The sequence below is a fragment of the Alosa pseudoharengus genome, unplaced genomic scaffold (assembly GCF_046254945.1).
Source record: "Alosa pseudoharengus isolate Yale_2024_CS ecotype anadromous, Long Island Sound unplaced genomic scaffold, YU_APseudo_1.1 YU_APseudo_1.1_scf_12, whole genome shotgun sequence".
In the NCBI taxonomy this organism is placed as follows: Eukaryota; Metazoa; Chordata; class Actinopteri; order Clupeiformes; family Clupeidae; genus Alosa; species Alosa pseudoharengus.
In genome coordinates, this window is record NW_027468587.1 from 26,517,325 (window position 1) to 26,535,021 (window position 17,697).

Consider the following 17,697-nt stretch of genomic DNA (forward strand, 5'->3'; position numbering starts at 1 on the left):
TGGCTTCGCTGCAAAAACGGTTTATCCAATCAAATCTAGCCGAGTGTCGTTAATCTTATATCAAAATAAAAAAAAAAAATCTACTTGGTACTGTTTTCAGTATAAAGACACTTACCTAGTGCTTTCTCATCAAATCATTTGGCTTCATTCAAGACGTCTCCAGCGCATTGAGCAAATTTGCTTTGATGAGACTCCTTAAAATAAGCAAATCTCTTATTAAATTCAGTCAAAAGGATCTTTTCAGAGAGGGCTAGTTAAGTCTCTTTATACTAAAAAACATTACCAAATCGATTTGTTGATCTTCATATAAGATCAACGACACTTGGTTAGATTTCATTTTTTTGCAGTGTTTTTAGGGTCTTTTCCATAGGGCTCTGGTGTCCATCTGGTTTCGTGTCCCACAACAGCGCCAGGTCCTTCGATAGCTCAGTTGGTAGAGCGGAGGACTGTAGGTGAACAACCGGCCATCCTTAGGTCGCTGGTTCGACTCCGGCTCGAAGGAAGCGATGCTTTTTGGTGATCTCTTTGTCTGCGACAAGCCCAAGGCCTGGCAAAAGCCGCATTCCCTGACCGGGAATCGAACCCGGGCCGCGGCGGTGAGAGCGCCGAATCCTAACCACTAGACCACCAGGGAGACATGCTGTCTGCCTTTGGCACGAGTGGACGTGACGTCTTGCTCTCTGCGGGGCAGACTGCGGGAGATGGCTTCGCTGCAAAAACGGTTTATCCAATCAAATCTAGCCGAGTGTCGTTAATCTTATATCAAAATAAAAAAAAAAATCTACTTGGTACTGTTTTCAGTATAAAGACACTTACCTAGTGCTTTCTCATCAAATCATTTGGCTTCATTCAAGACGTCTCCAGCGCATTGAGCAAATTTGCTTTGATGAGACTCCTTAAAATAAGCAAATCTCTTATTAAATTCAGTCAAAAGGATCTTTTCAGAGAGGGCTAGTTAAGTCTCTTTATACTAAAAAACATTACCAAATCGATTTGTTGATCTTCATATAAGATCAACGACACTTGGTTAGATTTCATTTTTTTGCAGTGTTTTTAGGGTCTTTTCCATAGGGCTCTGGTGTCCATCTGGTTTCGTGTCCCACAACAGCGCCAGGTCCTTCGATAGCTCAGTTGGTAGAGCGGAGGACTGTAGGTGAACAACCGGCCATCCTTAGGTCGCTGGTTCGACTCCGGCTCGAAGGAAGCGATGCTTTTTGGTGATCTCTTTGTCAGCGACAAGCCCAAGGCCTGGCAAAAGCCGCATTCCCTGACCGGGAATCGAACCCGGGCCGCGGCGGTGAGAGCGCCGAATCCTAACCACTAGACCACCAGGGAGACATGCTGTCTGCCTTTGGCACGAGTGGACGTGACGTCTTGCTCTCTGCGGGGCAGACTGCGGGAGATGGCTTCGCTGCAAAAACGGTTTATCCAATCAAATCTAGCCGAGTGTCGTTAATCTTATATCAAAATAAAAAAAAAAATCTACTTGGTACTGTTTTCAGTATAAAGACACTTACCTAGTGCTTTCTCATCAAATCATTTGGCTTCATTCAAGACGTCTCCAGCGCATTGAGCAAATTTGCTTTGATGAGACTCCTTAAAATAAGCAAATCTCTTATTAAATTCAGTCAAAAGGATCTTTTCAGAGAGGGCTAGTTAAGTCTCTTTATACTAAAAAACATTACCAAATCGATTTGTTGATCTTCATATAAGATCAACGACACTTGGTTAGATTTCATTTTTTTGCAGTGTTTTTAGGGTCTTTTCCATAGGGCTCTGGTGTCCATCTGGTTTCGTGTCCCACAACAGCGCCAGGTCCTTCGATAGCTCAGTTGGTAGAGCGGAGGACTGTAGGTGAACAACCGGCCATCCTTAGGTCGCTGGTTCGACTCCGGCTCGAAGGAAGCGATGCTTTTTGGTGATCTCTTTGTCAGCGACAAGCCCAAGGCCTGGCAAAAGCCGCATTCCCTGACCGGGAATCGAACCCGGGCCGCGGCGGTGAGAGCGCCGAATCCTAACCACTAGACCACCAGGGAGACATGCTGTCTGCCTTTGGCACGAGTGGACGTGACGTCTTGCTCTCTGCGGGGCAGACTGCGGGAGATGGCTTCGCTGCAAAAACGGTTTATCCAATCAAATCTAGCCGAGTGTCGTTAATCTTATATCAAAATAAAAAAAAAAATCTACTTGGTACTGTTTTCAGTATAAAGACACTTACCTAGTGCTTTCTCATCAAATCATTTGGCTTCATTCAAGACGTCTCCAGCGCATTGAGCAAATTTGCTTTGATGAGACTCCTTAAAATAAGCAAATCTCTTATTAAATTCAGTCAAAAGGATCTTTTCAGAGAGGGCTAGTTAAGTCTCTTTATACTAAAAAACATTACCAAATCGATTTGTTGATCTTCATATAAGATCAACGACACTTGGTTAGATTTCATTTTTTTGCAGTGTTTTTAGGGTCTTTTCCATAGGGCTCTGGTGTCCATCTGGTTTCGTGTCCCACAACAGCGCCAGGTCCTTCGATAGCTCAGTTGGTAGAGCGGAGGACTGTAGGTGAACAACCGGCCATCCTTAGGTCGCTGGTTCGACTCCGGCTCGAAGGAAGCGATGCTTTTTGGTGATCTCTTTGTCAGCGACAAGCCCAAGGCCTGGCAAAAGCCGCATTCCCTGACCGGGAATCGAACCCGGGCCGCGGCGGTGAGAGCGCCGAATCCTAACCACTAGACCACCAGGGAGACATGCTGTCTGCCTTTGGCACGAGTTGACGTGACGTCTTGCTCTCTGCGGGGCAGACTGCGGGAGATGGCTTCGCTGCAAAAACGGTTTATCCAATCAAATCTAGCCGAGTGTCGTTAATCTTATATCAAAATAAAAAAAAAAATCTACTTGGTACTGTTTTCAGTATAAAGACACTTACCTAGTGCTTTCTCATCAAATCATTTGGCTTCATTCAAGACGTCTCCAGCGCATTGAGCAAATTTGCTTTGATGAGACTCCTTAAAATAAGCAAATCTCTTATTAAATTCAGTCAAAAGGATCTTTTCAGAGAGGGCTAGTTAAGTCTCTTTATACTAAAAAACATTACCAAATCGATTTGTTGATCTTCATATAAGATCAACGACACTTGGTTAGATTTCATTTTTTTGCAGTGTTTTTAGGGTCTTTTCCATAGGGCTCTGGTGTCCATCTGGTTTCGTGTCCCACAACAGCGCCAGGTCCTTCGATAGCTCAGTTGGTAGAGCGGAGGACTGTAGGTGAACAACCGGCCATCCTTAGGTCGCTGGTTCGACTCCGGCTCGAAGGAAGCGATGCTTTTTGGTGATCTCTTTGTCTGCGACAAGCCCAAGGCCTGGCAAAAGCCGCATTCCCTGACCGGGAATCGAACCCGGGCCGCGGCGGTGAGAGCGCCGAATCCTAACCACTAGACCACCAGGGAGACATGCTGTCTGCCTTTGGCACGAGTGGACGTGACGTCTTGCTCTCTGCGGGGCAGACTGCGGGAGATGGCTTCGCTGCAAAAACGGTTTATCCAATCAAATCTAGCCGAGTGTCGTTAATCTTATATCAAAATAAAAAAAAAAATCTACTTGGTACTGTTTTCAGTATAAAGACACTTACCTAGTGCTTTCTCATCAAATCATTTGGCTTCATTCAAGACGTCTCCAGCGCATTGAGCAAATTTGCTTTGATGAGACTCCTTAAAATAAGCAAATCTCTTATTAAATTCAGTCAAAAGGATCTTTTCAGAGAGGGCTAGTTAAGTCTCTTTATACTAAAAAACATTACCAAATCGATTTGTTGATCTTCATATAAGATCAACGACACTTGGTTAGATTTCATTTTTTTGCAGTGTTTTTAGGGTCTTTTCCATAGGGCTCTGGTGTCCATCTGGTTTCGTGTCCCACAACAGCGCCAGGTCCTTCGATAGCTCAGTTGGTAGAGCGGAGGACTGTAGGTGAACAACCGGCCATCCTTAGGTCGCTGGTTCGACTCCGGCTCGAAGGAAGCGATGCTTTTTGGTGATCTCTTTGTCAGCGACAAGCCCAAGGCCTGGCAAAAGCCGCATTCCCTGACCGGGAATCGAACCCGGGCCGCGGCGGTGAGAGCGCCGAATCCTAACCACTAGACCACCAGGGAGACATGCTGTCTGCCTTTGGCACGAGTTGACGTGACGTCTTGCTCTCTGCGGGGCAGACTGCGGGAGATGGCTTCGCTGCAAAAACGGTTTATCCAATCAAATCTAGCCGAGTGTCGTTAATCTTATATCAAAATAAAAAAAAAAATCTACTTGGTACTGTTTTCAGTATAAAGACACTTACCTAGTGCTTTCTCATCAAATCATTTGGCTTCATTCAAGACGTCTCCAGCGCATTGAGCAAATTTGCTTTGATGAGACTCCTTAAAATAAGCAAATCTCTTATTAAATTCAGTCAAAAGGATCTTTTCAGAGAGGGCTAGTTAAGTCTCTTTATACTAAAAAACATTACCAAATCGATTTGTTGATCTTCATATAAGATCAACGACACTTGGTTAGATTTCATTTTTTTGCAGTGTTTTTAGGGTCTTTTCCATAGGGCTCTGGTGTCCATCTGGTTTCGTGTCCCACAACAGCGCCAGGTCCTTCGATAGCTCAGTTGGTAGAGCGGAGGACTGTAGGTGAACAACCGGCCATCCTTAGGTCGCTGGTTCGACTCCGGCTCGAAGGAAGCGATGCTTTTTGGTGATCTCTTTGTCTGCGACAAGCCCAAGGCCTGGCAAAAGCCGCATTCCCTGACCGGGAATCGAACCCGGGCCGCGGCGGTGAGAGCGCCGAATCCTAACCACTAGACCACCAGGGAGACATGCTGTCTGCCTTTGGCACGAGTGGACGTGACGTCTTGCTCTCTGCGGGGCAGACTGCGGGAGATGGCTTCGCTGCAAAAACGGTTTATCCAATCAAATCTAGCCGAGTGTCGTTAATCTTATATCAAAATAAAAAAAAAAATCTACTTGGTACTGTTTTCAGTATAAAGACACTTACCTAGTGCTTTCTCATCAAATCATTTGGCTTCATTCAAGACGTCTCCAGCGCATTGAGCAAATTTGCTTTGATGAGACTCCTTAAAATAAGCAAATCTCTTATTAAATTCAGTCAAAAGGATCTTTTCAGAGAGGGCTAGTTAAGTCTCTTTATACTAAAAAACATTACCAAATCGATTTGTTGATCTTCATATAAGATCAACGACACTTGGTTAGATTTCATTTTTTTGCAGTGTTTTTAGGGTCTTTTCCATAGGGCTCTGGTGTCCATCTGGTTTCGTGTCCCACAACAGCGCCAGGTCCTTCGATAGCTCAGTTGGTAGAGCGGAGGACTGTAGGTGAACAACCGGCCATCCTTAGGTCGCTGGTTCGACTCCGGCTCGAAGGAAGCGATGCTTTTTGGTGATCTCTTTGTCAGCGACAAGCCCAAGGCCTGGCAAAAGCCGCATTCCCTGACCGGGAATCGAACCCGGGCCGCGGCGGTGAGAGCGCCGAATCCTAACCACTAGACCACCAGGGAGACATGCTGTCTGCCTTTGGCACGAGTTGACGTGACGTCTTGCTCTCTGCGGGGCAGACTGCGGGAGATGGCTTCGCTGCAAAAACGGTTTATCCAATCAAATCTAGCCGAGTGTCGTTAATCTTATATCAAAATTAAAAAAAAAATCTACTTGGTACTGTTTTCAGTATAAAGACACTTACCTAGTGCTTTCTCATCAAATCATTTGGCTTCATTCAAGACGTCTCCAGCGCATTGAGCAAATTTGCTTTGATGAGACTCCTTAAAATAAGCAAATCTCTTATTAAATTCAGTCAAAAGGATCTTTTCAGAGAGGGCTAGTTAAGTCTCTTTATACTAAAAAACATTACCAAATCGATTTGTTGATCTTCATATAAGATCAACGACACTTGGTTAGATTTCATTTTTTTGCAGTGTTTTTAGGGTCTTTTCCATAGGGCTCTGGTGTCCATCTGGTTTCGTGTCCCACAACAGCGCCAGGTCCTTCGATAGCTCAGTTGGTAGAGCGGAGGACTGTAGGTGAACAACCGGCCATCCTTAGGTCGCTGGTTCGACTACGGCTCGAAGGAAGCGATGCTTTTTGGTGATCTCTTTGTCAGCGACAAGCCCAAGGCCTGGCAAAAGCCGCATTCCCTGACCGGGAATCGAACCCGGGCCGCGGCGGTGAGAGCGCCGAATCCTAACCACTAGACCACCAGGGAGACATGCTGTCTGCCTTTGGCACGAGTTGACGTGACGTCTTGCTCTCTGCGGGGCAGACTGCGGGAGATGGCTTCGCTGCAAAAACGGTTTATCCAATCAAATCTAGCCGAGTGTCGTTAATCTTATATCAAAATAAAAAAAAAAATCTACTTGGTACTGTTTTCAGTATAAAGACACTTACCTAGTGCTTTCTCATCAAATCATTTGGCTTCATTCAAGACGTCTCCAGCGCATTGAGCAAATTTGCTTTGATGAGACTCCTTAAAATGAGCAAATCTCTTATTAAATTCATTCAAAAGGATCTTTTCAGAGAGGGCTAGTTAAGTCTCTTTATACTAAAAAACATTACCAAATCGATTTGTTGATCTTCATATAAGATCAACGACACTTGGTTAGATTTCATTTTTTTGCAGTGTTTTTAGGGTCTTTTCCATAGGGCTCTGGTGTCCATCTGGTTTCGTGTCCCACAACAGCGCCAGGTCCTTCGATAGCTCAGTTGGTAGAGCGGAGGACTGTAGGTGAACAACCGGCCATCCTTAGGTCGCTGGTTCGACTCCGGCTCGAAGGAAGCGATGCTTTTTGGTGATCTCTTTGTCTGCGACAAGCCCAAGGCCTGGCAAAAGCCGCATTCCCTGACCGGGAATCGAACCCGGGCCGCGGCGGTGAGAGCGCCGAATCCTAACCACTAGACCACCAGGGAGACATGCTGTCTGCCTTTGGCACGAGTGGACGTGACGTCTTGCTCTCTGCGGGGCAGACTGCGGGAGATGGCTTCGCTGCAAAAACGGTTTATCCAATCAAATCTAGCCGAGTGTCGTTAATCTTATATCAAAATAAAAAAAAAAAATCTACTTGGTACTGTTTTCAGTATAAAGACACTTACCTAGTGCTTTCTCATCAAATCATTTGGCTTCATTCAAGACGTCTCCAGCGCATTGAGCAAATTTGCTTTGATGAGACTCCTTAAAATAAGCAAATCTCTTATTAAATTCAGTCAAAAGGATCTTTTCAGAGAGGGCTAGTTAAGTCTCTTTATACTAAAAAACATTACCAAATCGATTTGTTGATCTTCATATAAGATCAACGACACTTGGTTAGATTTCATTTTTTTGCAGTGTTTTTAGGGTCTTTTCCATAGGGCTCTGGTGTCCATCTGGTTTCGTGTCCCACAACAGCGCCAGGTCCTTCGATAGCTCAGTTGGTAGAGCGGAGGACTGTAGGTGAACAACCGGCCATCCTTAGGTCGCTGGTTCGACTCCGGCTCGAAGGAAGCGATGCTTTTTGGTGATCTCTTTGTCTGCGACAAGCCCAAGGCCTGGCAAAAGCCGCATTCCCTGACCGGGAATCGAACCCGGGCCGCGGCGGTGAGAGCGCCGAATCCTAACCACTAGACCACCAGGGAGACATGCTGTCTGCCTTTGGCACGAGTGGACGTGACGTCTTGCTCTCTGCGGGGCAGACTGCGGGAGATGGCTTCGCTGCAAAAACGGTTTATCCAATCAAATCTAGCCGAGTGTCGTTAATCTTATATCAAAATAAAAAAAAAAAATCTACTTGGTACTGTTTTCAGTATAAAGACACTTACCTAGTGCTTTCTCATCAAATCATTTGGCTTCATTCAAGACGTCTCCAGCGCATTGAGCAAATTTGCTTTGATGAGACTCCTTAAAATAAGCAAATCTCTTATTAAATTCAGTCAAAAGGATCTTTTCAGAGAGGGCTAGTTAAGTCTCTTTATACTAAAAAACATTACCAAATCGATTTGTTGATCTTCATATAAGATCAACGACACTTGGTTAGATTTCATTTTTTTGCAGTGTTTTTAGGGTCTTTTCCATAGGGCTCTGGTGTCCATCTGGTTTCGTGTCCCACAACAGCGCCAGGTCCTTCGATAGCTCAGTTGGTAGAGCGGAGGACTGTAGGTGAACAACCGGCCATCCTTAGGTCGCTGGTTCGACTCCGGCTCGAAGGAAGCGATGCTTTTTGGTGATCTCTTTGTCTGCGACAAGCCCAAGGCCTGGCAAAAGCCGCATTCCCTGACCGGGAATCGAACCCGGGCCGCGGCGGTGAGAGCGCCGAATCCTAACCACTAGACCACCAGGGAGACATGCTGTCTGCCTTTGGCACGAGTGGACGTGACGTCTTGCTCTCTGCGGGGCAGACTGCGGGAGATGGCTTCGCTGCAAAAACGGTTTATCCAATCAAATCTAGCCGAGTGTCGTTAATCTTATATCAAAATAAAAAAAAAAATCTACTTGGTACTGTTTTCAGTATAAAGACACTTACCTAGTGCTTTCTCATCAAATCATTTGGCTTCATTCAAGACGTCTCCAGCGCATTGAGCAAATTTGCTTTGATGAGACTCCTTAAAATAAGCAAATCTCTTATTAAATTCAGTCAAAAGGATCTTTTCAGAGAGGGCTAGTTAAGTCTCTTTATACTAAAAAACATTACCAAATCGATTTGTTGATCTTCATATAAGATCAACGACACTTGGTTAGATTTCATTTTTTTGCAGTGTTTTTAGGGTCTTTTCCATAGGGCTCTGGTGTCCATCTGGTTTCGTGTCCCACAACAGCGCCAGGTCCTTCGATAGCTCAGTTGGTAGAGCGGAGGACTGTAGGTGAACAACCGGCCATCCTTAGGTCGCTGGTTCGACTCCGGCTCGAAGGAAGCGATGCTTTTTGGTGATCTCTTTGTCAGCGACAAGCCCAAGGCCTGGCAAAAGCCGCATTCCCTGACCGGGAATCGAACCCGGGCCGCGGCGGTGAGAGCGCCGAATCCTAACCACTAGACCACCAGGGAGACATGCTGTCTGCCTTTGGCACGAGTGGACGTGACGTCTTGCTCTCTGCGGGGCAGACTGCGGGAGATGGCTTCGCTGCAAAAACGGTTTATCCAATCAAATCTAGCCGAGTGTCGTTAATCTTATATCAAAATAAAAAAAAAAATCTACTTGGTACTGTTTTCAGTATAAAGACACTTACCTAGTGCTTTCTCATCAAATCATTTGGCTTCATTCAAGACGTCTCCAGCGCATTGAGCAAATTTGCTTTGATGAGACTCCTTAAAATAAGCAAATCTCTTATTAAATTCAGTCAAAAGGATCTTTTCAGAGAGGGCTAGTTAAGTCTCTTTATACTAAAAAACATTACCAAATCGATTTGTTGATCTTCATATAAGATCAACGACACTTGGTTAGATTTCATTTTTTTGCAGTGTTTTTAGGGTCTTTTCCATAGGGCTCTGGTGTCCATCTGGTTTCGTGTCCCACAACAGCGCCAGGTCCTTCGATAGCTCAGTTGGTAGAGCGGAGGACTGTAGGTGAACAACCGGCCATCCTTAGGTCGCTGGTTCGACTCCGGCTCGAAGGAAGCGATGCTTTTTGGTGATCTCTTTGTCTGCGACAAGCCCAAGGCCTGGCAAAAGCCGCATTCCCTGACCGGGAATCGAACCCGGGCCGCGGCGGTGAGAGCGCCGAATCCTAACCACTAGACCACCAGGGAGACATGCTGTCTGCCTTTGGCACGAGTGGACGTGACGTCTTGCTCTCTGCGGGGCAGACTGCGGGAGATGGCTTCGCTGCAAAAACGGTTTATCCAATCAAATCTAGCCGAGTGTCGTTAATCTTATATCAAAATAAAAAAAAAAATCTACTTGGTACTGTTTTCAGTATAAAGACACTTACCTAGTGCTTTCTCATCAAATCATTTGGCTTCATTCAAGACGTCTCCCGCGCATTGAGCAAATTTGCTTTGATGAGACTCCTTAAAATAAGCAAATCTCTTATTAAATTCAGTCAAAAGGATCTTTTCAGAGAGGGCTAGTTAAGTCTCTTTATACTAAAAAACATTACCAAATCGATTTGTTGATCTTCATATAAGATCAACGACACTTGGTTAGATTTCATTTTTTTGCAGTGTTTTTAGGGTCTTTTCCATAGGGCTCTGGTGTCCATCTGGTTTCGTGTCCCACAACAGCGCCAGGTCCTTCGATAGCTCAGTTGGTAGAGCGGAGGACTGTAGGTGAACAACCGGCCATCCTTAGGTCGCTGGTTCGACTCCGGCTCGAAGGAAGCGATGCTTTTTGGTGATCTCTTTGTCTGCGACAAGCCCAAGGCCTGGCAAAAGCCGCATTCCCTGACCGGGAATCGAACCCGGGCCGCGGCGGTGAGAGCGCCGAATCCTAACCACTAGACCACCAGGGAGACATGCTGTCTGCCTTTGGCACGAGTGGACGTGACGTCTTGCTCTCTGCGGGGCAGACTGCGGGAGATGGCTTCGCTGCAAAAACGGTTTATCCAATCAAATCTAGCCGAGTGTCGTTAATCTTATATCAAAATAAAAAAAAAAATCTACTTGGTACTGTTTTCAGTATAAAGACACTTACCTAGTGCTTTCTCATCAAATCATTTGGCTTCATTCAAGACGTCTCCAGCGCATTGAGCAAATTTGCTTTGATGAGACTCCTTAAAATAAGCAAATCTCTTATTAAATTCAGTAAAAGGATCTTTTCAGAGAGGGCTAGTTAAGTCTCTTTATACTAAAAAACATTACCAAATCGATTTGTTGATCTTCATATAAGATCAACGACACTTGGTTAGATTTCATTTTTTTGCAGTGTTTTTAGGGTCTTTTCCATAGGGCTCTGGTGTCCATCTGGTTTCGTGTCCCACAACAGCGCCAGGTCCTTCGATAGCTCAGTTGGTAGAGCGGAGGACTGTAGGTGAACAACCGGCCATCCTTAGGTCGCTGGTTCGACTCCGGCTCGAAGGAAGCGATGCTTTTTGGTGATCTCTTTGTCAGCGACAAGCCCAAGGCCTGGCAAAAGCCGCATTCCCTGACCGGGAATCGAACCCGGGCCGCGGCGGTGAGAGCGCCGAATCCTAACCACTAGACCACCAGGGAGACATGCTGTCTGCCTTTGGCACGAGTGGACGTGACGTCTTGCTCTCTGCGGGGCAGACTGCGGGAGATGGCTTCGCTGCAAAAACGGTTTATCCAATCAAATCTAGCCGAGTGTCGTTAATCTTATATCAAAATAAAAAAAAAAATCTACTTGGTACTGTTTTCAGTATAAAGACACTTACCTAGTGCTTTCTCATCAAATCATTTGGCTTCATTCAAGACGTCTCCAGCGCATTGAGCAAATTTGCTTTGATGAGACTCCTTAAAATAAGCAAATCTCTTATTAAATTCAGTCAAAAGGATCTTTTCAGAGAGGGCTAGTTAAGTCTCTTTATACTAAAAAACATTACCAAATCGATTTGTTGATCTTCATATAAGATCAACGACACTTGGTTAGATTTCATTTTTTTGCAGTGTTTTTAGGGTCTTTTCCATAGGGCTCTGGTGTCCATCTGGTTTCGTGTCCCACAACAGCGCCAGGTCCTTCGATAGCTCAGTTGGTAGAGCGGAGGACTGTAGGTGAACAACCGGCCATCCTTAGGTCGCTGGTTCGACTCCGGCTCGAAGGAAGCGATGCTTTTTGGTGATCTCTTTGTCTGCGACAAGCCCAAGGCCTGGCAAAAGCCGCATTCCCTGACCGGGAATCGAACCCGGGCCGCGGCGGTGAGAGCGCCGAATCCTAACCACTAGACCACCAGGGAGACATGCTGTCTGCCTTTGGCACGAGTGGACGTGACGTCTTGCTCTCTGCGGGGCAGACTGCGGGAGATGGCTTCGCTGCAAAAACGGTTTATCCAATCAAATCTAGCCGAGTGTCGTTAATCTTATATCAAAATAAAAAAAAAAATCTACTTGGTACTGTTTTCAGTATAAAGACACTTACCTAGTGCTTTCTCATCAAATCATTTGGCTTCATTCAAGACGTCTCCAGCGCATTGAGCAAATTTGCTTTGATGAGACTCCTTAAAATAAGCAAATCTCTTATTAAATTCAGTCAAAAGGATCTTTTCAGAGAGGGCTAGTTAAGTCTCTTTATACTAAAAAACATTACCAAATCGATTTGTTGATCTTCATATAAGATCAACGACACTTGGTTAGATTTCATTTTTTTGCAGTGTTTTTAGGGTCTTTTCCATAGGGCTCTGGTGTCCATCTGGTTTCGTGTCCCACAACAGCGCCAGGTCCTTCGATAGCTCAGTTGGTAGAGCGGAGGACTGTAGGTGAACAACCGGCCATCCTTAGGTCGCTGGTTCGACTCCGGCTCGAAGGAAGCGATGCTTTTTGGTGATCTCTTTGTCTGCGACAAGCCCAAGGCCTGGCAAAAGCCGCATTCCCTGACCGGGAATCGAACCCGGGCCGCGGCGGTGAGAGCGCCGAATCCTAACCACTAGACCACCAGGGAGACATGCTGTCTGCCTTTGGCACGAGTGGACGTGACGTCTTGCTCTCTGCGGGGCAGACTGCGGGAGATGGCTTCGCTGCAAAAACGGTTTATCCAATCAAATCTAGCCGAGTGTCGTTAATCTTATATCAAAATAAAAAAAAAAATCTACTTGGTACTGTTTTCAGTATAAAGACACTTACCTAGTGCTTTCTCATCAAATCATTTGGCTTCATTCAAGACGTCTCCAGCGCATTGAGCAAATTTGCTTTGATGAGACTCCTTAAAATAAGCAAATCTCTTATTAAATTCAGTCAAAAGGATCTTTTCAGAGAGGGCTAGTTAAGTCTCTTTATACTAAAAAACATTACCAAATCGATTTGTTGATCTTCATATAAGATCAACGACACTTGGTTAGATTTCATTTTTTTGCAGTGTTTTTAGGGTCTTTTCCATAGGGCTCTGGTGTCCATCTGGTTTCGTGTCCCACAACAGCGCCAGGTCCTTCGATAGCTCAGTTGGTAGAGCGGAGGACTGTAGGTGAACAACCGGCCATCCTTAGGTCGCTGGTTCGACTCCGGCTCGAAGGAAGCGATGCTTTTTGGTGATCTCTTTGTCAGCGACAAGCCCAAGGCCTGGCAAAAGCCGCATTCCCTGACCGGGAATCGAACCCGGGCCGCGGCGGTGAGAGCGCCGAATCCTAACCACTAGACCACCAGGGAGACATGCTGTCTGCCTTTGGCACGAGTTGACGTGACGTCTTGCTCTCTGCGGGGCAGACTGCGGGAGATGGCTTCGCTGCAAAAACGGTTTATCCAATCAAATCTAGCCGAGTGTCGTTAATCTTATATCAAAATAAAAAAAAAAATCTACTTGGTACTGTTTTCAGTATAAAGACACTTACCTAGTGCTTTCTCATCAAATCATTTGGCTTCATTCAAGACGTCTCCCGCGCATTGAGCAAATTTGCTTTGATGAGACTCCTTAAAATAAGCAAATCTCTTATTAAATTCAGTCAAAAGGATCTTTTCAGAGAGGGCTAGTTAAGTCTCTTTATACTAAAAAACATTACCAAATCGATTTGTTGATCTTCATATAAGATCAACGACACTTGGTTAGATTTCATTTTTTTGCAGTGTTTTTAGGGTCTTTTCCATAGGGCTCTGGTGTCCATCTGGTTTCGTGTCCCAGAACAGCGCCAGGTCCTTCGATAGCTCAGTTGGTAGAGCGGAGGACTGTAGGTGAACAACCGGCCATCCTTAGGTCGCTGGTTCGACTCCGGCTCGAAGGAAGCGATGCTTTTTGGTGATCTCTTTGTCTGCGACAAGACCAAGGCCTGGCAAAAGCCGCATTCCCTGACCGGGAATCGAACCCGGGCCGCGGCGGTGAGAGCGCCGAATCCTAACCACTAGACCACCAGGGAGACATGCTGTCTGCCTTTGGCACGAGTGGACGTGACGTCTTGCTCTCTGCGGGGCAGACTGCGGGAGATGGCTTCGCTGCAAAAACGGTTTATCCAATCAAATCTAGCCGAGTGTCATTAATCTTATATCAAAATAAAAAAAAAATGTACTTGGTACTGTTTTCAGTATAAAGACACTTACCTAGTGCTTTCTCATCAAATCATTTGACTTCATTCAAGACGTCTCCAGCGCATTGAGCAAATTTGCCTTGATGAGACTCCTTAAAATAAGCAAATCTCTTATTAAAATCAGTCAAAAGGTTCTTTTCAGAGAGTGCTAGTTAAGTCTCTTTATACTAAAAAACATTACCAAATCGATTTGTTGATCGATCAACGACACTTGGTTAGATTTCATTTTTTTGCAGTGTTTTTAGGTTCTTTTCCATAGGGCTCTGGTGTCCATCTGGTTTCGTGTCCCAGAACAGCGCCAGGTCCTTCGATAGCTCAGTTGGTAGAGCGGAGGACTGTAGGTGAACAACCGGCCATCCTTAGGTCGCTGGTTCGACTCCGGCTCGAAGGAAGCGATGCTTTTTGGTGATGTCTTTGTCTGCGACAAGACCAAGGCCTGGCAAAAGCCGCATTCCCTGACCGGGAATCGAACCCGGGCCGCGGCGGTGAGAGCGCCGAATCCTAACCACTAGACCACCAGGGAGACATGCTGTCTGCCTTTGGCACGAGTGGACATGACGTCTTGCTCTCTGCGGGGCAGACTGCGGGAGATGGCTTCGCTGCAAAAACGGTTTATCCAATCAAATCTAGCCGAGTGTCGTTAATCTTATATCAAAATAAAAAAAAAAATCTACTTGGTACTGTTTTCAGTATAAAGACACTTACCTAGTGCTTTCTCATCAAATCATTTGGCTTCATTCAAGACGTCTCCCGCGCATTGAGCAAATTTGCTTTGATGAGACTCCTTAAAATAAGCAAATCTCTTATTAAATTCAGTCAAAAGGATCTTTTCAGAGAGGGCTAGTTAAGTCTCTTTATACTAAAAAACATTACCAAATCGATTTGTTGATCTTCATATAAGATCAACGACACTTGGTTAGATTTCATTTTTTTGCAGTGTTTTTAGGGTCTTTTCCATAGGGCTCTGGTGTCCATCTGGTTTCGTGTCCCAGAACAGCGCCAGGTCCTTCGATAGCTCAGTTGGTAGAGCGGAGGACTGTAGGTGAACAACCGGCCATCCTTAGGTCGCTGGTTCGACTCCGGCTCGAAGGAAGCGATGCTTTTTGGTGATCTCTTTGTCTGCGACAAGACCAAGGCCTGGCAAAAGCCGCATTCCCTGACCAGGAATCGAACCCGGGCCGCGGCGGTGAGAGCGCTGAATCCTAACCACTAGACCACCAGGGAGACATGCTGTCTGCCTTTGGCACGAGTGGACGTGACGTCTTGCTCTCTGCGGGGCAGACTGCGGGAGATGGCTTCGCTGCAAAAACGGTTTATCCAATCAAATCTAGCCGAGTGTCATTAATCTTATATCAAAATAAAAAAAAAATGTACTTGGTACTGTTTTCAGTATAAAGACACTTACCTAGTGCTTTCTCATCAAATCATTTGACTTCATTCAAGACGTCTCCAGCGCATTGAGCAAATTTGCCTTGATGAGACTCCTTAAAATAAGCAAATCTCTTATTAAAATCAGTCAAAAGGTTCTTTTCAGAGAGTGCTAGTTAAGTCTCTTTATACTAAAAAACATTACCAAATCGATTTGTTGATCTTCATATAAGATCAACGACACTTGGTTAGATTTCATTTTTTTGCAGTGTTTTTAGGTTCTTTTCCATAGGGCTCTGGTGTCCATCTGGTTTCGTGTCCCAGAACAGCGCCAGGTCCTTCGATAGCTCAGTTGGTAGAGCGGAGGACTGTAGGTGAACAACCGGCCATCCTTAGGTCGCTGGTTCGACTCCGGCTCGAAGGAAGCGATGCTTTTTGGTGATGTCTTTGTCTGCGACAAGACCAAGGCCTGGCAAAAGCCGCATTCCCTGACCGGGAATCGAACCCGGGCCGCGGCGGTGAGAGCGCCGAATCCTAACCACTAGACCACCAGGGAGACATGCTGTCTGCCTTTGGCACGAGTGGACGTGACGTCTTGCTCTCTGCGGGCCAGACTGCGGGAGATGGCTTCGCTGCAAAAACGGTTTATCCAATCAAATCTAGCCGAGTGTCGTTAATCTTATATCAAAATAAAAAAAAAATCTACTTGGTACTGTTTTCAGTATAAAGACACTTACCTAGTGCTTTCTCATCAAATCATTTGACTTCATTCAAGACGTCTCCAGCGCATTGAGCAAATTTGCCTTGATGAGACTCCTTAAAATAAGCAAATCTCTTATTAAAATCAGTCAAAAGGTTCTTTTCAGAGAGTGCTAGTTAAGTCTCTTTATACTAAAAAACATTACCAAATCGATTTGTTGATCTTCATATAAGATCAACGACACTTGGTTAGATTTCATTTTTTTGCAGTGTTTTTAGGGTCTTTTCCATAGGGCTCTGGTGTCCATCTGGTTTCGTGTCCCAGAACAGCGCCAGGTCCTTCGATAGCTCAGTTGGTAGAGCGGAGGACTGTAGGTGAACAACCGGCCATCCTTAGGTCGCTGGTTCGACTCCGGCTCGAAGGAAGCGATGCTTTTTGGTGATGTCTTTGTCTGCGACAAGACCAAGGCCTGGCAAAAGCCGCATTCCCTGACCGGGAATCGAACCCGGGCCGCGGCGGTGAGAGCGCCGAATCCTAACCACTAGACCACCAGGGAGACATGCTGTCTGCCTTTGGCACGAGTGGACGTGACGTCTTGCTCTCTGCGGGGCAGACTGCGGGAGATGGCTTCGCTGCAAAAACGGTTTATCCAATCAAATCTAGCCGAGTGTCATTAATCTTATATCAAAATAAAAAAAAATGTACTTGGTACTGTTTTCAGTATAAAGACACTTACCTAGTGCTTTCTCATCAAATCATTTGACTTCATTCAAGACGTCTCCAGCGCATTGAGCAAATTTGCCTTGATGAGACTCCTTAAAATAAGCAAATCTCTTATTAAAATCAGTCAAAAGGTTCTTTTCAGAGAGTGCTAGTTAAGTCTCTTTATACTAAAAAACATTACCAAATCGATTTGTTGATCTTCATATAAGATCAACGACACTTGGTTAGATTTCATTTTTTTGCAGTGTTTTTAGGTTCTTTTCCATAGGGCTCTGGTGTCCATCTGGTTTCGTGTCCCAGAACAGCGCCAGGTCCTTCGATAGCTCAGTTGGTAGAGCGGAGGACTGTAGGTGAACAACCGGCCATCCTTAGGTCGCTGGTTCGACTCCGGCTCGAAGGAAGCGATGCTTTTTGGTGATGTCTTTGTCTGCGACAAGACCAAGGCCTGGCAAAAGCCGCATTCCCTGACCGGGAATCGAACCCGGGCCGCGGCGGTGAGAGCGCCGAATCCTAACCACTAGACCACCAGGGAGACATGCTGTCTGCCTTTGGCACGAGTGGACGTGACGTCTTGCTCTCTGCGGGGCAGACTGCGGGAGATGGCTTCGCTGCAAAAACGGTTTATCCAATCAAATCTAGCCGAGTGTCGTTAATCTTATATCAAAATAAAAAAAAAAATCTACTTGGTACTGTTTTCAGTATAAAGACACTTACCTAGTGCTTTCTCATCAAATCATTTGGCTTCATTCAAGACGTCTCCCGCGCATTGAGCAAATTTGCTTTG

The 17,697-nt window shown here is 45.6% G+C and overlaps 50 non-coding genes across 50 annotated transcripts; 25 read left to right on the forward strand and 25 right to left on the reverse strand.

Annotated features, from left to right (window-relative positions):
* Nucleotides 1–415: 415 nt before the first annotated feature.
* Nucleotides 416–502, forward strand: trnay-gua (transfer RNA tyrosine (anticodon GUA)). The gene is given in 2 exon segments: nucleotides 416–452; nucleotides 467–502. It is a non-coding gene; the product is annotated as a tRNA-Tyr (tRNA).
* Nucleotides 503–562: 60 nt separating this feature from the next.
* Nucleotides 563–634, reverse strand: trnae-cuc (transfer RNA glutamic acid (anticodon CUC)). The gene has a single exon. It is a non-coding gene; the product is annotated as a tRNA-Glu (tRNA).
* A 482-nt stretch (nucleotides 635–1,116) lies between these two features.
* trnay-gua (transfer RNA tyrosine (anticodon GUA)) lies at nucleotides 1,117–1,203 on the forward strand. Its single transcript is given in 2 exon segments — nucleotides 1,117–1,153; nucleotides 1,168–1,203. It is a non-coding gene; the product is annotated as a tRNA-Tyr (tRNA).
* A 60-nt stretch (nucleotides 1,204–1,263) lies between these two features.
* trnae-cuc (transfer RNA glutamic acid (anticodon CUC)) lies at nucleotides 1,264–1,335 on the reverse strand. The gene has a single exon. It is a non-coding gene; the product is annotated as a tRNA-Glu (tRNA).
* Nucleotides 1,336–1,817: 482 nt separating this feature from the next.
* On the forward strand, nucleotides 1,818–1,904 carry trnay-gua (transfer RNA tyrosine (anticodon GUA)). Its single transcript is given in 2 exon segments — nucleotides 1,818–1,854; nucleotides 1,869–1,904. It is a non-coding gene; the product is annotated as a tRNA-Tyr (tRNA).
* Nucleotides 1,905–1,964: 60 nt separating this feature from the next.
* Nucleotides 1,965–2,036, reverse strand: trnae-cuc (transfer RNA glutamic acid (anticodon CUC)). Its single transcript has one exon. It is a non-coding gene; the product is annotated as a tRNA-Glu (tRNA).
* Nucleotides 2,037–2,518: 482 nt separating this feature from the next.
* trnay-gua (transfer RNA tyrosine (anticodon GUA)) lies at nucleotides 2,519–2,605 on the forward strand. Its single transcript is given in 2 exon segments — nucleotides 2,519–2,555; nucleotides 2,570–2,605. It is a non-coding gene; the product is annotated as a tRNA-Tyr (tRNA).
* A 60-nt stretch (nucleotides 2,606–2,665) lies between these two features.
* On the reverse strand, nucleotides 2,666–2,737 carry trnae-cuc (transfer RNA glutamic acid (anticodon CUC)). The gene has a single exon. It is a non-coding gene; the product is annotated as a tRNA-Glu (tRNA).
* A 482-nt stretch (nucleotides 2,738–3,219) lies between these two features.
* On the forward strand, nucleotides 3,220–3,306 carry trnay-gua (transfer RNA tyrosine (anticodon GUA)). Its single transcript is given in 2 exon segments — nucleotides 3,220–3,256; nucleotides 3,271–3,306. It is a non-coding gene; the product is annotated as a tRNA-Tyr (tRNA).
* Nucleotides 3,307–3,366: 60 nt separating this feature from the next.
* Nucleotides 3,367–3,438, reverse strand: trnae-cuc (transfer RNA glutamic acid (anticodon CUC)). The gene has a single exon. It is a non-coding gene; the product is annotated as a tRNA-Glu (tRNA).
* A 482-nt stretch (nucleotides 3,439–3,920) lies between these two features.
* Nucleotides 3,921–4,007, forward strand: trnay-gua (transfer RNA tyrosine (anticodon GUA)). The gene is given in 2 exon segments: nucleotides 3,921–3,957; nucleotides 3,972–4,007. It is a non-coding gene; the product is annotated as a tRNA-Tyr (tRNA).
* A 60-nt stretch (nucleotides 4,008–4,067) lies between these two features.
* trnae-cuc (transfer RNA glutamic acid (anticodon CUC)) lies at nucleotides 4,068–4,139 on the reverse strand. Its single transcript has one exon. It is a non-coding gene; the product is annotated as a tRNA-Glu (tRNA).
* Nucleotides 4,140–4,621: 482 nt separating this feature from the next.
* Nucleotides 4,622–4,708, forward strand: trnay-gua (transfer RNA tyrosine (anticodon GUA)). The gene is given in 2 exon segments: nucleotides 4,622–4,658; nucleotides 4,673–4,708. It is a non-coding gene; the product is annotated as a tRNA-Tyr (tRNA).
* Nucleotides 4,709–4,768: 60 nt separating this feature from the next.
* Nucleotides 4,769–4,840, reverse strand: trnae-cuc (transfer RNA glutamic acid (anticodon CUC)). The gene has a single exon. It is a non-coding gene; the product is annotated as a tRNA-Glu (tRNA).
* Nucleotides 4,841–5,322: 482 nt separating this feature from the next.
* On the forward strand, nucleotides 5,323–5,409 carry trnay-gua (transfer RNA tyrosine (anticodon GUA)). Its single transcript is given in 2 exon segments — nucleotides 5,323–5,359; nucleotides 5,374–5,409. It is a non-coding gene; the product is annotated as a tRNA-Tyr (tRNA).
* A 60-nt stretch (nucleotides 5,410–5,469) lies between these two features.
* trnae-cuc (transfer RNA glutamic acid (anticodon CUC)) lies at nucleotides 5,470–5,541 on the reverse strand. Its single transcript has one exon. It is a non-coding gene; the product is annotated as a tRNA-Glu (tRNA).
* Nucleotides 5,542–6,023: 482 nt separating this feature from the next.
* trnay-gua (transfer RNA tyrosine (anticodon GUA)) lies at nucleotides 6,024–6,110 on the forward strand. The gene is given in 2 exon segments: nucleotides 6,024–6,060; nucleotides 6,075–6,110. It is a non-coding gene; the product is annotated as a tRNA-Tyr (tRNA).
* Nucleotides 6,111–6,170: 60 nt separating this feature from the next.
* On the reverse strand, nucleotides 6,171–6,242 carry trnae-cuc (transfer RNA glutamic acid (anticodon CUC)). The gene has a single exon. It is a non-coding gene; the product is annotated as a tRNA-Glu (tRNA).
* A 482-nt stretch (nucleotides 6,243–6,724) lies between these two features.
* Nucleotides 6,725–6,811, forward strand: trnay-gua (transfer RNA tyrosine (anticodon GUA)). The gene is given in 2 exon segments: nucleotides 6,725–6,761; nucleotides 6,776–6,811. It is a non-coding gene; the product is annotated as a tRNA-Tyr (tRNA).
* Nucleotides 6,812–6,871: 60 nt separating this feature from the next.
* trnae-cuc (transfer RNA glutamic acid (anticodon CUC)) lies at nucleotides 6,872–6,943 on the reverse strand. The gene has a single exon. It is a non-coding gene; the product is annotated as a tRNA-Glu (tRNA).
* A 483-nt stretch (nucleotides 6,944–7,426) lies between these two features.
* Nucleotides 7,427–7,513, forward strand: trnay-gua (transfer RNA tyrosine (anticodon GUA)). The gene is given in 2 exon segments: nucleotides 7,427–7,463; nucleotides 7,478–7,513. It is a non-coding gene; the product is annotated as a tRNA-Tyr (tRNA).
* Nucleotides 7,514–7,573: 60 nt separating this feature from the next.
* trnae-cuc (transfer RNA glutamic acid (anticodon CUC)) lies at nucleotides 7,574–7,645 on the reverse strand. Its single transcript has one exon. It is a non-coding gene; the product is annotated as a tRNA-Glu (tRNA).
* A 483-nt stretch (nucleotides 7,646–8,128) lies between these two features.
* trnay-gua (transfer RNA tyrosine (anticodon GUA)) lies at nucleotides 8,129–8,215 on the forward strand. The gene is given in 2 exon segments: nucleotides 8,129–8,165; nucleotides 8,180–8,215. It is a non-coding gene; the product is annotated as a tRNA-Tyr (tRNA).
* A 60-nt stretch (nucleotides 8,216–8,275) lies between these two features.
* Nucleotides 8,276–8,347, reverse strand: trnae-cuc (transfer RNA glutamic acid (anticodon CUC)). Its single transcript has one exon. It is a non-coding gene; the product is annotated as a tRNA-Glu (tRNA).
* Nucleotides 8,348–8,829: 482 nt separating this feature from the next.
* trnay-gua (transfer RNA tyrosine (anticodon GUA)) lies at nucleotides 8,830–8,916 on the forward strand. Its single transcript is given in 2 exon segments — nucleotides 8,830–8,866; nucleotides 8,881–8,916. It is a non-coding gene; the product is annotated as a tRNA-Tyr (tRNA).
* A 60-nt stretch (nucleotides 8,917–8,976) lies between these two features.
* trnae-cuc (transfer RNA glutamic acid (anticodon CUC)) lies at nucleotides 8,977–9,048 on the reverse strand. The gene has a single exon. It is a non-coding gene; the product is annotated as a tRNA-Glu (tRNA).
* A 482-nt stretch (nucleotides 9,049–9,530) lies between these two features.
* trnay-gua (transfer RNA tyrosine (anticodon GUA)) lies at nucleotides 9,531–9,617 on the forward strand. The gene is given in 2 exon segments: nucleotides 9,531–9,567; nucleotides 9,582–9,617. It is a non-coding gene; the product is annotated as a tRNA-Tyr (tRNA).
* Nucleotides 9,618–9,677: 60 nt separating this feature from the next.
* On the reverse strand, nucleotides 9,678–9,749 carry trnae-cuc (transfer RNA glutamic acid (anticodon CUC)). The gene has a single exon. It is a non-coding gene; the product is annotated as a tRNA-Glu (tRNA).
* A 482-nt stretch (nucleotides 9,750–10,231) lies between these two features.
* On the forward strand, nucleotides 10,232–10,318 carry trnay-gua (transfer RNA tyrosine (anticodon GUA)). Its single transcript is given in 2 exon segments — nucleotides 10,232–10,268; nucleotides 10,283–10,318. It is a non-coding gene; the product is annotated as a tRNA-Tyr (tRNA).
* A 60-nt stretch (nucleotides 10,319–10,378) lies between these two features.
* trnae-cuc (transfer RNA glutamic acid (anticodon CUC)) lies at nucleotides 10,379–10,450 on the reverse strand. Its single transcript has one exon. It is a non-coding gene; the product is annotated as a tRNA-Glu (tRNA).
* A 481-nt stretch (nucleotides 10,451–10,931) lies between these two features.
* Nucleotides 10,932–11,018, forward strand: trnay-gua (transfer RNA tyrosine (anticodon GUA)). The gene is given in 2 exon segments: nucleotides 10,932–10,968; nucleotides 10,983–11,018. It is a non-coding gene; the product is annotated as a tRNA-Tyr (tRNA).
* Nucleotides 11,019–11,078: 60 nt separating this feature from the next.
* trnae-cuc (transfer RNA glutamic acid (anticodon CUC)) lies at nucleotides 11,079–11,150 on the reverse strand. Its single transcript has one exon. It is a non-coding gene; the product is annotated as a tRNA-Glu (tRNA).
* Nucleotides 11,151–11,632: 482 nt separating this feature from the next.
* On the forward strand, nucleotides 11,633–11,719 carry trnay-gua (transfer RNA tyrosine (anticodon GUA)). Its single transcript is given in 2 exon segments — nucleotides 11,633–11,669; nucleotides 11,684–11,719. It is a non-coding gene; the product is annotated as a tRNA-Tyr (tRNA).
* A 60-nt stretch (nucleotides 11,720–11,779) lies between these two features.
* On the reverse strand, nucleotides 11,780–11,851 carry trnae-cuc (transfer RNA glutamic acid (anticodon CUC)). Its single transcript has one exon. It is a non-coding gene; the product is annotated as a tRNA-Glu (tRNA).
* A 482-nt stretch (nucleotides 11,852–12,333) lies between these two features.
* On the forward strand, nucleotides 12,334–12,420 carry trnay-gua (transfer RNA tyrosine (anticodon GUA)). Its single transcript is given in 2 exon segments — nucleotides 12,334–12,370; nucleotides 12,385–12,420. It is a non-coding gene; the product is annotated as a tRNA-Tyr (tRNA).
* Nucleotides 12,421–12,480: 60 nt separating this feature from the next.
* trnae-cuc (transfer RNA glutamic acid (anticodon CUC)) lies at nucleotides 12,481–12,552 on the reverse strand. The gene has a single exon. It is a non-coding gene; the product is annotated as a tRNA-Glu (tRNA).
* Nucleotides 12,553–13,034: 482 nt separating this feature from the next.
* On the forward strand, nucleotides 13,035–13,121 carry trnay-gua (transfer RNA tyrosine (anticodon GUA)). The gene is given in 2 exon segments: nucleotides 13,035–13,071; nucleotides 13,086–13,121. It is a non-coding gene; the product is annotated as a tRNA-Tyr (tRNA).
* A 60-nt stretch (nucleotides 13,122–13,181) lies between these two features.
* trnae-cuc (transfer RNA glutamic acid (anticodon CUC)) lies at nucleotides 13,182–13,253 on the reverse strand. The gene has a single exon. It is a non-coding gene; the product is annotated as a tRNA-Glu (tRNA).
* Nucleotides 13,254–13,735: 482 nt separating this feature from the next.
* On the forward strand, nucleotides 13,736–13,822 carry trnay-gua (transfer RNA tyrosine (anticodon GUA)). The gene is given in 2 exon segments: nucleotides 13,736–13,772; nucleotides 13,787–13,822. It is a non-coding gene; the product is annotated as a tRNA-Tyr (tRNA).
* A 60-nt stretch (nucleotides 13,823–13,882) lies between these two features.
* trnae-cuc (transfer RNA glutamic acid (anticodon CUC)) lies at nucleotides 13,883–13,954 on the reverse strand. The gene has a single exon. It is a non-coding gene; the product is annotated as a tRNA-Glu (tRNA).
* A 472-nt stretch (nucleotides 13,955–14,426) lies between these two features.
* On the forward strand, nucleotides 14,427–14,513 carry trnay-gua (transfer RNA tyrosine (anticodon GUA)). The gene is given in 2 exon segments: nucleotides 14,427–14,463; nucleotides 14,478–14,513. It is a non-coding gene; the product is annotated as a tRNA-Tyr (tRNA).
* Nucleotides 14,514–14,573: 60 nt separating this feature from the next.
* On the reverse strand, nucleotides 14,574–14,645 carry trnae-cuc (transfer RNA glutamic acid (anticodon CUC)). The gene has a single exon. It is a non-coding gene; the product is annotated as a tRNA-Glu (tRNA).
* Nucleotides 14,646–15,127: 482 nt separating this feature from the next.
* Nucleotides 15,128–15,214, forward strand: trnay-gua (transfer RNA tyrosine (anticodon GUA)). The gene is given in 2 exon segments: nucleotides 15,128–15,164; nucleotides 15,179–15,214. It is a non-coding gene; the product is annotated as a tRNA-Tyr (tRNA).
* Nucleotides 15,215–15,274: 60 nt separating this feature from the next.
* On the reverse strand, nucleotides 15,275–15,346 carry trnae-cuc (transfer RNA glutamic acid (anticodon CUC)). The gene has a single exon. It is a non-coding gene; the product is annotated as a tRNA-Glu (tRNA).
* Nucleotides 15,347–15,827: 481 nt separating this feature from the next.
* trnay-gua (transfer RNA tyrosine (anticodon GUA)) lies at nucleotides 15,828–15,914 on the forward strand. The gene is given in 2 exon segments: nucleotides 15,828–15,864; nucleotides 15,879–15,914. It is a non-coding gene; the product is annotated as a tRNA-Tyr (tRNA).
* Nucleotides 15,915–15,974: 60 nt separating this feature from the next.
* On the reverse strand, nucleotides 15,975–16,046 carry trnae-cuc (transfer RNA glutamic acid (anticodon CUC)). The gene has a single exon. It is a non-coding gene; the product is annotated as a tRNA-Glu (tRNA).
* Nucleotides 16,047–16,527: 481 nt separating this feature from the next.
* trnay-gua (transfer RNA tyrosine (anticodon GUA)) lies at nucleotides 16,528–16,614 on the forward strand. Its single transcript is given in 2 exon segments — nucleotides 16,528–16,564; nucleotides 16,579–16,614. It is a non-coding gene; the product is annotated as a tRNA-Tyr (tRNA).
* Nucleotides 16,615–16,674: 60 nt separating this feature from the next.
* On the reverse strand, nucleotides 16,675–16,746 carry trnae-cuc (transfer RNA glutamic acid (anticodon CUC)). Its single transcript has one exon. It is a non-coding gene; the product is annotated as a tRNA-Glu (tRNA).
* A 480-nt stretch (nucleotides 16,747–17,226) lies between these two features.
* trnay-gua (transfer RNA tyrosine (anticodon GUA)) lies at nucleotides 17,227–17,313 on the forward strand. The gene is given in 2 exon segments: nucleotides 17,227–17,263; nucleotides 17,278–17,313. It is a non-coding gene; the product is annotated as a tRNA-Tyr (tRNA).
* A 60-nt stretch (nucleotides 17,314–17,373) lies between these two features.
* trnae-cuc (transfer RNA glutamic acid (anticodon CUC)) lies at nucleotides 17,374–17,445 on the reverse strand. The gene has a single exon. It is a non-coding gene; the product is annotated as a tRNA-Glu (tRNA).
* Between the last annotated feature and the right edge of the window lie 252 nt (nucleotides 17,446–17,697).